The sequence below is a fragment of the Eleginops maclovinus genome, chromosome 2 (assembly GCF_036324505.1).
Source record: "Eleginops maclovinus isolate JMC-PN-2008 ecotype Puerto Natales chromosome 2, JC_Emac_rtc_rv5, whole genome shotgun sequence".
Classification (NCBI taxonomy): Eukaryota; Metazoa; Chordata; class Actinopteri; order Perciformes; family Eleginopidae; genus Eleginops; species Eleginops maclovinus.
The window spans coordinates 28354810-28368202 of record NC_086350.1 but is presented as its reverse complement, the minus strand read 5'-3'; positions in this window follow the sequence as shown (position 1 = coordinate 28368202).

The following is a 13393-nucleotide window of genomic DNA, read 5'->3' as shown; positions in this document are numbered from 1 at the left end:
CCGCTTAGCTCATGGCTGCCTCCACAATTGCTACAGTTCCCGATAGTCTGCAAAGTGGACTGGGGTTTTGGTCGGTGCATTTTATGTGAACCTAGCCTAACTGCATCAACGCTGGCAGCACTGGCGTGTGATGCTAAGGTCTTGCTACTTGTCTCGGTCATCTCGTGGATTCGGCAGATTAAAATGGCTTTGGCAAGTGTTAGCTCGTTATCTCTTAACAGGAGTGGCAACATTTAGCCTTAATCCTCAAGTCACTGATGAATGATTCCATTCTTTCACCTTGTTTCTGGTATTAAATGTGTGTCTTTCCATCGTTCTGTTGTTTTGAGGATTGCAGATTTCACGGAACTTTTTTTTCAAACATTCCGGGTCCTCCCTTGACTCGGCTGGGGTAACAATCTCCAGGCGCGCGCACTTCTGCAGCATAGACAAAGGAAATAGTAGTTACCTGGATGTAACTCCAATTCTATGAGTATGTGCTCCGCCCTCTAACGGGCTTCGCTATTGGTTTACCCTCTTGAGGCTCCGCCTCGGCACCGGAGAAAGATTGACTGTACTCTCCGCCCAGTCAGGGGGTAGCATCCACCCCTATAAGACCCCAATAACTGCATTGCTCGTCTCCCTTGACACTCAGCAACAACAACCGGGATCAGCTGGGCTTGTAGTTAGAGAGCTCCGCACATACTTATAGAACTGGAGTTACATCCAGGTAACTACTATTTCTATTTTGTATGTGCTCCGCCCTCTAACGGGCTTCGCTATTGGTTAAAACCTGAGGTGAAGGCCGTAAGGATGAGATGTACTCCCAGCTGAGCTCGAAACAACCCTGAACCCAACCAGGAATAAGAAAAAATCCACAGCAATGCACCAGTCGAGCACCGCCTGCCTGGGGGTCTCGCACCTGAATTGCAACCACATCAGAAGCTCTGACAGGGCACCAAAAAACGCACCTCTGTCTGCTCCAGACGAGGGGCCTAGACGGTGCCCCAAGCACCGAATGAGACACAGAATATCCCTGAGGTAGGACTGCACAAAGGTCGTAGTGGAAGACCAAGACGCAGCTAGGCAGATGTCCTCCACTGAAACGCCCCTCAGAAGCGCCATTGAGGCAGAAATGCCCCTGGTAGAGTGTGCGCTGAGACAGGCAGGAGGAATGCGGTTCTTCGCCTCGTAGCACCTGGGGATGGCATCACAAATCCAGTGAGCGAGCCGCTGTGAAGACACTGAGGCTGTCAAAAATGACGTTCGAATATTCCCACATATATTCAAACTTTTCGAATATCTGTATTTGTGAAACTGGTGTTTTAATGTATCAGGTATATATTTCACCAATAATCATTTTCTGTTCATGTTTTGTTGTTTTCAACTGTTTTTGTATTCATTTCTCTTGGAGGAGCTTTTATTTTGAAATGACGTGACCTCACTTCCTAGTGAGTTCGCGGCATTCCCCTCAGTCAGCGTTGCGCTCCCAGAGGGGAGGTGAGGTTATACCAGTGTCTTGTCAATCGTTTGTTAAAATGGGATGAAATGCTCGACAGTCGCAGTTTTTTTCTTGTAACAGTTCACAAATTATGTATTTTACTTTCATGTTATATATTAGAGTGTGCATGTAATTATTTATCGAGTACAGCACTTTTGTGCAACAGGCTAGGCTACCATTCTCATGCTATGCTAAGAGCATGGTAAGGTTTCTCATGCAGTCTGCGGTTGTCTGCTTTTCCCCTTTAAAGATGTGCATGGGATCAACCTGGCCTTTGAAGTTCCTTGCTGTACTGATATTTGATGTTTCACACAGGTATGTGAGCTACTCCATTATGTTTGTTTATGTACATTTGTGTATGGATGATTTCGGTTTTTTTGGTTATGCAGCATGAATGCTAATGTATGTTCCTGTTCATTTATATTTAATATAATTCATAAAATACAAAATATTGCAGCTGTGAGTGGATACATTCTAAAAATAATGTTTTATTTGTAACTATCAGAGATATATTTAGTTTTGGTTATTCAACAGATTGGTGTGACAATTTTATTGTCATTTTAAGATGATTTCATTTGTATTTTATTTTTCATAGTATTTTATGTTGTCTTTATTCCCTTGCCGTACAGAACAACTCCAATGCTCCCATCTCCGTTACAACACACCGAGAGAGAGAGAGAGAGAGAGAGAGAGAGAGAGAGAGAGACATGAAAAAACTGCACATGCGTTCACATGTTCCCAGGGTCCAAAGGGTAAACACAAGGAATGAAAATATAAGTGAACAATCTCCCTATCCTTTTTATGTCAAATAATAAAACAATGTAAAAGTAATAGCTGTCAAAAGATTTCAAATAAACATACAAAGTCATCCAATGACTATACACAAAAGAATACCTCTTAAGTGACATCCTGATACATTCAGAGTGAGTTTGACAAACGAACATACAAACAATGCAAACAAAGTGCTTTGAATTGTCTGTGCTAATAAAGTTTTCACCACAGATCCCACAGTCCTTCACTTAGAGCTTCCAAAAGCACCAGAGCTGATGCTCCCATTTTGGTGAGACAGTCAGTGGGGTGGCCTTTTGTGTCTGACCAGAGCATCTCCTCGATTTTCTTCCTTTGTATGAGCTCCTTAATGCTGCTTATTTCCAACCTGAGTCTCTTCTCTGTGACCTGTTTAGTTGACTTAAGGGCATCGAACAGAGATCGATTTTCAGTCACACAGACCAGTGAAGGAGAATTCAGTTCAACATTACCAGTGGTTAGCTCAGAAAAGAGGGTTGCAAGAAAAATAGCATTGTCTATACCAGTGGTCTCCAACCTTTTTAAGCCCAAGATCCCTGACCTTCACCTTGGTGAGAGGCAAGATCTACCTATTTAAGCGTTGAAAGAAAAAGAAAGCCCAGATTGTACTTCCAACTTGACGCCTTTTATTCAGGCTAACTGTATTTGAATGACGTGAAATGCTTTGGTCCAACGTTCAAATTTATGCAACAAAAACACTGTAATTATATAACTGGCCATAGCTACACATCAACTTCAATTCTAAATTATTCAATTTCATTTCAACACAAAAAGAAAAGGAATGTGGAATTTTCCATATGACAGTATTTTTTTATGGTAGACAAGCAGATCATATCAAGTGTTACGCTTATCCACTGAAGCTTCAAGTCACATTAATATCAGCATTTTAGAAAATAGAACTGTAATGCTAACAACATTCTTAATGCAATTAGGCCAAGTACAGCTTTATGTCCAACACAAAAAATAAAGGTGTGGCCTATTTCCTTTTGTATGAGGTTATTACTTTGTTCATAGAAGGCACACACACACAACACACTAGCAGTGAGCAGATCACATGCAGTGTTATGCTTATCCACTCAAGCTTCATGCAAGTTACATAACATCTGCATTTTAGAATATATATATAAATAAAATGTATTATTATTAAAATAGAACTGTAATTGTGTTTTAACAAAATTCTCAGTGTAAATAAGCTCAGTGCAGTTATGTACCATCTTATGCATCATCACTTTCTCCCTGCTGACAATTCCCCAAAAGGTACTGTCCCGTGATCTTACTTTCAGCTCAATGTCATTTTGCAAATCAACCATCTCCCTGTCAACCCCACTAGGCAGAGCAAATACCTGCTGAAATTTGGCTACTACCTGTTCCACATCAATGGTCAGGAATGGGTTTAAGACGAATGCAGCAACATCTTCCATTTCGTCTAATTCGTGGAGGAGTAGGTCTCCGTACGCGGCATCGAGCTCATCCAATAACGCCTTGAATAAGTGCTGTTGAAGCGCTTTTGCTTTTCAGTTTTGTTCCTCATGTTATGAGTGATTTTGAGTTTTGTTCCTCATGTTATGAGTGATTTTCAGTTGGTTCCTCATGTTATGAGTGATTTTCAGTTTGGTTCCTCATGTTATGAGTGATTTTCCGTTGATACTTTTTGATTTGTACTTTTACCTCGTCAAGAGTGTTGATCCTTTTTTGTGACCATTTTGAAAATTAAAGTATTTTTTTATACTTTACATCTGTCTCCTGGGGTCGTGCATTTGAGTCCTACTACCTTGTGTTTTCAAGTTTGTGACACATGCCCAGTGCCTCAGTATATGTATACCAACTATTGCAAAGGCATAAACTAGCATGCCTTAAGTTTACTGGGAAATTATGAAAATGAATAATGAAATGAATAGACAATTTCATTCTTATTTTAATTTCTAGGAACAGGAGACATTAGATAGGGAAGAGAGAGAGGGAAACATTGAGAGTGAAGAGAGAGAGACCCATTCTGAGAGAGATGCAAGAGAAAGGGATGTTGAAAGAGACAAGGGCGAGAGAAGCCAGTCTGAGAGAGACGAGGGTGAGAGGAGCCAGTCTGAGAGAGACGAGGGCGAGAGGAGCCAGTCTGAGAGAGACGAGGGCGAGAGGAGCCAGTCTGAGAAAGACGAGGGTGAGAGGAGCCAATCTGAGAGAGACGAGGGTGAGAGGAGCCAGTCTGAGAGAGACGAGGGTGAGAGGAGCCAGTCTGAGAGAGATGACGGAGAGGATGTGTAAAATCAACCTGACCCAAGAGTCCTTACCCCCCAGCATCTGCTGAACAAGACTCTTACCTTTCAGGAAAAATGGTTTAGGGACTTTCCTTGGGTTCATTATGTGCCAAATGCTGGGGGGGTGTTTTGTTTCTATTGTAAAGAAGCATTCAAAAGGCAAGTAAGCCCCCTTGCTAAAAATGCTGATCTAGCCTTTGTGGTTTCTGGTTTTAAAAACTGGAAAAAAGCCATTGAGAAATGTCGAGCACATGAAAACAGTCACGCACACACACACCTTCACAGAAGCATTGAAACGCAGTTATCATCAGTTAAGATGCAGCAGCAAAGAGAGGCCAGATCATGCTTGCTGAAAATAATACAATCAGTTTGTTTCCTTGCTCGTCAGGGTCTAGCATTACGTGGACATGAGAGTGATGGGGGAAACTTTGTTCAGCTACTAAAGCTTAGAGCAGAGGATGATGTTCTAAAGCGTTGGCTCAGTAAGCCCTGTAACCATTACACAAGTCCAGAAGTGCAGAATGAGATGCTAAATTATGGGCAACTCCGTTGTGCGAAAAATATCAAAGGAAATACATGAGGTGTCCACACTCATGTACTCCATCATAATTGATGAACAAGAGGCCATATGCCTACGCTATGTAGATAGTGATTTGCTACCTCATGAGGACTTTGGAGGCCTCTATCAAGTCTCCTCAACAACAGGGAAAGAGTTGGCTCGGATGGCAACTGATGTCCTCCTTCGATTGAACCTGCCCTTATCCTGCCTTTGCGGGCAGAGCTATGATGGGGCAGCCTATATGGCAGGTGGAGCTAAAGGCGTTCAGGCAGTCATAAAGGAAACACAGCCTCTTGCTCTCTACATTCATTGTGGTCCTCGTTGCATTAATCTGGTGACTCAGACAGCCTGTAGCACAAGCACTATTGTGTCTGATGCGCTGGATTTGGTCCACAAACTTGGCAACCTGTACCATCTATCTGGGAAATATAAGACAATATTTAAGGAGGTTGCCCAGTCGGAAGAAGGGAGTTTCAGAACTCTGAGGCCCCTCTGCCCCACACGATGGCTCATGAGGGTGGTAGCTATCCAGGCAGTTGTAGATCAATATGAAAAGATTTTGGTCAGTCTTGAGGAAATGGCATCTGGTTCCTCTGACACTTGCATAACTGCAAGGGGGCTTCTGGAGAGGTTTCAGAAGGGGCACATTGTGCTCAGCCTGATTATGGCCCTTGAAGTTCTAAAAGAACTTGAATGTCTCAACCGCTCCCTTCAGAGCAAGACAGTGAGTGTCTCAGGGATGCTGGCTGCGGTTGATTGTGTGAAAAACACAATTCAAGTAAAGAGATCTGATGAAACATTTCATCGTATATATACCCAAGCCTGTGATATGATCCAGGAGTTGGACATTGAGGCTTTCCAGACTCCTCATATCCAGAGACCCCCAAAGCGCTTCACAGGAAATGCACCTGCATTTAGACCTACTTCCCCTGAGGAGTTCTACAGAATAGAATTCTTTAAAATGTTGGATGTAGTTGAGGTCCAGTTGACAAAGCGCTTTGACCAGAGCAGCTTCCAAACACTCAACATACTGGAAAGGGTGTTAATAACTGGAAAGGTGGAGGATGTGGATGTGGTCAGTTCTTACCCAGAACTGGACCAGCATTCTTTGGAGGTACAGCTGGCAATGTTCAAACTTCAGTATCCCTGCAGCACGGTCAGTGAAGTGGTGGATACCCTGAGAGCTATGCTGCCAGAGGTTCGAGGTTTGTTCACTCAAGTAGAAGTGTTGGTCAGGCTTCTTCTTGTTGTGCCTTGCTCCTCAGCAGAAGCTGAGAGACGTTTTAGTGCCTTGAGAAGGCTTAAGACGTGGCTGCGATCTTCAATGTCTCAAAAGCGCTTGAACAATGTGGCTGTTTGCCACAGTCACCAGGAGCATCTTGACAAACTTGACTTAGGGGAGATTTGCCAGTCATTTGTGTCTGCAAATGACAAAAGAGGTCACACTTTTGGAGCCTTTGTATGATCTCTTACTTTTGTTCTAACTGTAAAAATCCTGCTGTAGGCATGATACAGATAATAGGGGAGAAATATGATTATAGGAGAAGATATAGAACATTTAATGAAAGGACAAAAAAAAGGGAAATCAACAATTTTGGGGAAAGGATGGAGATAGTAAAAGCAAGTCTTTAACAGGTTGTAAGGTTGTATTGAGTTATAGTTTTATGTTCTGCAGGGCACTGAAGAGGGCTACGTTTGATTGTAATAGGCTCTGAGTAGCCTAGGTACGCATTTTATGTTTCCTCATTTTCAAGAGATTTTTTGTTGCATGACATTAAAATAGGGCTATATGTTGCCTCAAATTTACCTCATTCTTTTCTAATTCACTCTTTGATTTTTTAAATCCTCATATTTTGCTCTCATTAAAAGAAAATAAAGTGCCAAAAAAGTTGTCAGTGTCAGTCCTCTGTGTATTACACCAAAACATAATAGTAGTCAGTAATTGCAGACCATGCCGGCTCCAAGGAAAAACAATGAAAGAGGGAGATCATTTTGAATGTAAAATGCACCAGAATGCGGGAAATTGAATCTACTTCTTTCAAAATTTTATGGGGGAGGACCCCCAGACCCCCCGCAAAAATATGTCCCCCCCACATTCAAAAAACTGCTGACGCCCTTGCATCCAGGGATTCATCAAACTGTAGTGAAAAATATTCACAGTGTGACAAATCTTTTAACACCTGTCGATCCACGTGCCCTGACATTTCCTCGACCCTCCTCGCCACTGTATTGGGGCCAAGCTGGACACTGGGGAGCGCGGTTTTGATGTCGTCTTTGTTTTTGCAGCCGTTGAAAACCGTCTCTGCAGTGATGGCCATTGCCTCCTTGAATAAATCGCCATCTGTAAAAGGCTTCTTGTGTTTAGCCAAAAGGTGACTAATACGAAATGAAGCTTCAGTCGCAGCCTTATTTTGAGCAGCAAGTTTTGTGAAAAGCGACTGCTGAGCCTTCAACCCAGCTTTCAGCTCAGCAACTTTCATAGCGCGGATTGCGCTCTTGGTGGTGAAACTGTCTTTGAATTTGTCGTGGTTGCTGTTGTGGTGCTGCTCCAGATTTCCTCTTTTAGACAGAGTTTGGTGGCACAGCATACAAACACACTTGTCTTTCACAATGGTGAAAATAAATTCCTCTTCCCATTCCTCATGGAAATGATACGTTTTCGACTTCTTTCTCGGAGCCTCCGCCATGCCAGCTGACAACATTGCTGTCTACTAGCTATCACCTGCTAGTGCCGTATATTGTCATTTTGCGACAGTTAATGTGCCAGTATCCTTCTTTAATCTTATTAGTCAATTTAATGCTGCCTGTTGCGCTGAAAAAAATACAACGACTGGATCGGATAAGATAGAGAGAAAAAAAGGCGCTTGCAAAACTGAACATTAATCAGCCATAATGTATTTGTGTAATTATTTTTCTATTATTTTGGGGATCTACAGGGAATGTTTCAAAGATCTACCAGTCGATCGCGATTGACGGGTTGGCGACCACTGGTCTATACCATCTGACATAGCAAGTGTTTGTCCTGCAACGGGTGCTTCCCTTGGGAGTTTCTTTGAGAGTACAGACCCATCTGGTGGAGACACATTTTTGGCCTGCAGTTTCAACCTCCTCAAACACATCATTATTGTGCCAATTCCTTAACTCTTCTTGTTTTGCAGCAGCAAATGAAATGTCTTTTGTTATGAGTACATCAGCCTCCCTGTCGTCTGACTCAATGTTAAGACTACCAACATGTGACACATCAACTGACTCCTTTGGTCCCTCACTGCCATCAGGTTCAATATGTTGTAGGTTATAACAGTTTTTGTACTTTCCTGTGGCTTTTCCTGCTCTGCCTAAAACTCTGGCTGTACATTGAATGCCATCATCTCTACCCAAATGTTACAGTCTGACCTTTTCTTAACTTTACATCTGCAAAAGGGCCGGCGTTACCACAGACCCTGTGTTCTGTGTCTGTTTGTGTCACATTAGTTTGTGTCAAGGGTGGGTGCAACACTTCTCCTGTATTCACCTCCATGTCACTGATATTCCCCGGTTCACCGTCAGTGTTCTGGTCACTATCTGAGCTGCAGTGTTTGTCATGCCTCCTTTACTTTCTGCTTTTCTGTTAGGATCTTCTTGTGCAGTCTGCTTGTCCTGCTCCTGTGTGTTTAACTTACAAATCCTAGAGTGATGCACTCTAACAAGAATACCACCATGCCTTACAAATACAACTACTGCATCCTGACCAATAACCACCCCTGGTCCCTTCCACTCAGTGCCGTTTGCTCGTTTGTAATATACTCTATCTCCTGTCACATATTTGTCCTTGTGGAGCATTTCGGTGAGTGTCTGATTGTGTCCCTCCAGCAGGCCGTTGCTCCAGGGACTGTATGCTGCTGTTGTTTTTGTCTCAATATTGAAGTTTTCCGCCATGTCTCTGATTTCCTCATTATTGAATTCTCCACCGTTGTCACCGTATAGTCTCCGGGGGGAACCATGCACACTTATCCATGTGTGAATGAAGGAGTTGACAATTTCAGAGGGTTTCTTTGTTTTCACAATGTTTCCAGCACTGAAACGCATGAAATGGTCGATGATATGGAGGTACCATATGCCTGGTTCCAACTCGTGCAGGTCCACTGCTACCGTTTCATTATACTCTGAAGCCAAGGGCAAACCTACAGCAGGCTTTGGCTTCGTCTTGCTGTACCTTTTGCATATGTCACAGTCATGTAGTATGTGTTGCAAAATAGCAATACATTCTTTGTCCTTAGTTCCTGCGCTATGAATGAGCCTTTGTAGACAATCTGCAGAAGCATGGCCAAACTGTTTGTGAAGCTTCAGGAGAACTTTGTGTTTCTCATCAGTTGACATGTTTTCTGTTACTGTAAGGACTTCATCTTCAGCTTCACTTGTTGCGCCTAATGACATGTCATCAGTGACAGTGAGGAACTCAACATCAATCTCACTCTTTTCAGTATCGTTGTCTCTGATGTCTACACAGTAGTGGCCAGAGCTAGTGTATTCAAGAGGCACAGGTTTTCTGAACATTACAACCCAAAATGGTGCCAGCTTTCTTCAAAGATGCTTTGCTCAGCAGCAGTGGGATATCAACTTTGACCACTTCAGCTTCAACATGACATTTTGTCTGTCCTATTTTAGCAGGTAGTTTCACTTTTCTGGTGGAATGTACTAAGTTTCCATCTCCGAATCGAAATGACCTGCAACTGGGGATTTCAGTTTGCAGCACCTGGTTCACTTGGTCTGGGCTGAGGTCTTTCACATAGCTTTCCAGCCACTTCTCCCCACATACAGTTCGAGTGCAAGCAGTGTCAATCATAGCTGACCCCAGGGATTCAGCCAGGAAGATCTCTGAGTCAGACGTAGAGGCTTTTGTAAACAGTGTGATGTAACATTCCTCAACATTGTCTCCTTCAGTTAATTTTACATGTTCACACTTCTTATGAGGACAATCTTTCGCCCAATGAAACATGCTCTGACAGATAACGCATCTTGATCTCTTACCGAATTTATCCAGTGGATTGGTGCCTGCTAAAGGCTGCCTCTGTTGTCCAGTCTGTAACATGTACCGTTTTCCTCGTCCTTGCGGTCTTTGCTCTGCGAAGAACATCACATCCTGCTGATTCACTTGAATTCTGTTTGACGAGCCTGGCGTTTTTCCTCCGAAAATCCTCTGAAGTACCGATTTCATGTGGGCAAACTTTCAGTCCGTGCACGCCGTCAGCGCGATTTGCCTGTTTTTCACGTCCAGACAAGCCGTGTCCAAGAGCTTAAATGCTAACACAGCATCGGGTAGAGTCATATTGTACTTGTTCATACGGTTATATCGCTGCTCAAAGTCAATGATATAGTCCGACATGGACAGAGAACTGTCTTTTGTAATCCCATCAAAATGGGAATACGCTTCATATGCGCGGTCCTTTTCCTCCTCCAGGAACACACTATCCAGTTTCTGTAACAACGTATCCATACCGTTATCACTGTCCAAGTCGTCTGCGAGTATTTCCATGGCTGTTTCCCGGGATCTTCCTTGGAGCCCCAAGGCCACAGCGAGTGCCTGCTTCTTTTTGTCGAGTTCTGTAACACGTGTCCAGACGTTGAGTTCATTTTTCCAACCTTCGTAAGGTCTCGACTCGTCAAACTTCGGCGGAACTTTGTAACTAGCTGTAACCATCCTCTGCTACCAAGGTTAGACGCAATAAACACTACGTGTATATATCTTTAACGTCTTTATTCCATTGCCGTACAGAACAACTCCCATGCTCCCATCTCCATTACAACACAGAGAGAGAGAGAGAGACATGAAAAAACTGCGCATGCGTACACACGTTCCCAGGGTCAAAGGGTAAACACAAGGAGGGAAAATATAAGTTAACAGCCAAGACCGCAGACCTCACTCTCGCTCGCTCACTCGCACGCACTCTTTCTCTCTCTCTCTCTCGCCCGCAGTAGGGTACCTCGGTTCCAGTTCTTCACAAAACTCCCTGAAGCCTGTCCCATCAACGACACTGATCGGTCTCATGTCCTTACATATGAACAAAATTAATTTCTGCATGCAGGCCTCTTGTTGTGCTGCAGACAAAGAGCTTGTGGCGGGCGGTGCAAAATATGTGTCGAGACGTGGCTGTTTAGCTGGAGTTCCACATATTATGCCATGCTCATTTGGGTGCACATTATCAAGATGTGACCTCATGTTGCTAGTGGTCGAATGATAAGCTAACTGTAGCTTACATAGATGGCATACTACTTTATCTGGAGGCTCCACAATTTTACCATCTACCGACCAAAATCCAAAGTATTTCCAGACAGGGCTTTTTAGATTTCTTGGGGTTAAAATCATTTTCTCTGCTGCGGTCAAGTTGGGCTCTGCACTTTCTGCCATCTTCCACATAAGTCAACTTTCAGCAGTGACGCTTTGCCAGACAGTGTGACTCCTGTGACCTGTCACTGACCCCTCAGGCAGCGTGCCCACTCGCAAAGCAGACACCCGCTCTGTTGGTGTGTTTTTTCACATTTGAATATAAATGTTCACATTTGAATGTCTGTTTTTAAAAACTATTCGATATATATTCGGATTTAGAATATTCATCCATAGGAGCTCCCTGAACCTGACCACCGTGGCAGACAAACAATCGGTCGGAACGTCTGAAAACCGCTGTGCGTCTGACATAGCAAGAGAGGGCGTGTACGGGACACAAGGTGTGAAGGCGCTCCTCCTCCCCGTCGGACAGGTGGACAGAACGCCCTAAGGTGAATCACCCTAGACCTGAATGAAGAAGTGATAACCTTCGGCCGAAAAGACGGATTCGGCCGCAACACCACCGACCCACCGTCATCACTAATAGACATACAGGAGTGGTGCACAGACAAGGCGCATAAATCCCCCGCCCTCTTTGCTGATGTGAGGGCCAAAAGGAGCACCGTTTTAAGTGATAAGATGTCAAGGTCTGCCTGATTCAACGGCTCAAAAGAAGGACCAGTAAGACCATCCAGCACCGTTTGCACATCCCATAGAGGGACGGACCGCTGCACAGGGGGCCTCAGCCTGTGGACCCCTCGCAGGAAGCGCTTCACTAGCGGATGGCTGCTAACCGTGAACCGATCCAGACCATTGTGACCCGCCGTAATTGCTGCTGCAAAAACGCCTGAGGTAGACGCAGCACGACCACTCTCACACATGCCCTGCAGAAAGACCAGGATACCCTGCAGGGAGCAGGAGCATGGATCGAAGTCCCTAGCCTCACACCAGCCCGCAAACACCCGCCAACGTGCTGTGTAAGCCCTAGAGGTTGACGGGGCCCGTGCATTCTGAATGTTGGAGACAACTGCAGCCGGAAGGCCCAAGCCACTCAGTCTCAGCCTCTCAACCTCCAGGCCATACGGCGCCATCCCAGGATTGGACGCGAGGTTATGGTGCCCCCTGCCTGCCACAGAGCTGAGGGAAGGTCCGGCACTGGCCACGGACTCGTCCGTGCTAGTCGGACCAGGTCCTGGCGCTCGGATTCTCCGGAGCCACGACAATAACGGACAGATGCTGCATCCGGACTCGGTGAAGCAGCTGCGTCATCAGGCGTGATGGCGGGAAAGCGTACAAAAGGCCGGTGGGCTAGTGCATCCACGCCTACCACGCATACCAAAGAGGGCATTGACTGTTCTCCCTGCTTGCAAACAGATCGGCCACCGGTTGCCCGAACCGCTGCCATATCTGTGTCACTATGTCTGCGGATAGGCATCACTCCTCCTCGAGTGACGCTGAAGGTTTCTCATGTGCAGCAGTCCCAGACGTACCACCGGGTGGGCTGCTGACATCATCCCGAGAAGTGACATGACACATCCCGCTGTCACTGAGGCCATGGACCCTATGCGTCAGTGTTGTTGACTCGAGTCCGATTTGTGAGCTAAATTTAGAGACTTGTGACTTGACTTGAGCACTAATGACTTGAAATCGGACTTGGACTCGTGCATTCGGACTTGCGATGACTCGAAAGGACTCGACTTTGTCATTAAAACCCTGAGGTCGCCGAACGCGCCGGCGCCTTTTCGCAACGTTTTCGATTTGTTTCTATTAATATTTATGCCATAATACGGCGTCGAAATGTTGCCGGAATCAGTAGACTCTCTTCTTTCCAATGCATTATCCCGCGAGATCCTACGTGATTCACAGCCGGAGCTAGACACATACAGTGGGGCAAAAAAGTATTTAGTCAGCCACCAATTGTGCAAGTTCTCCCATTTAAAAAGATGAGAGAGGCCTGTAATTTTTATCATAGGTATACCTCAACTATGAGAGAC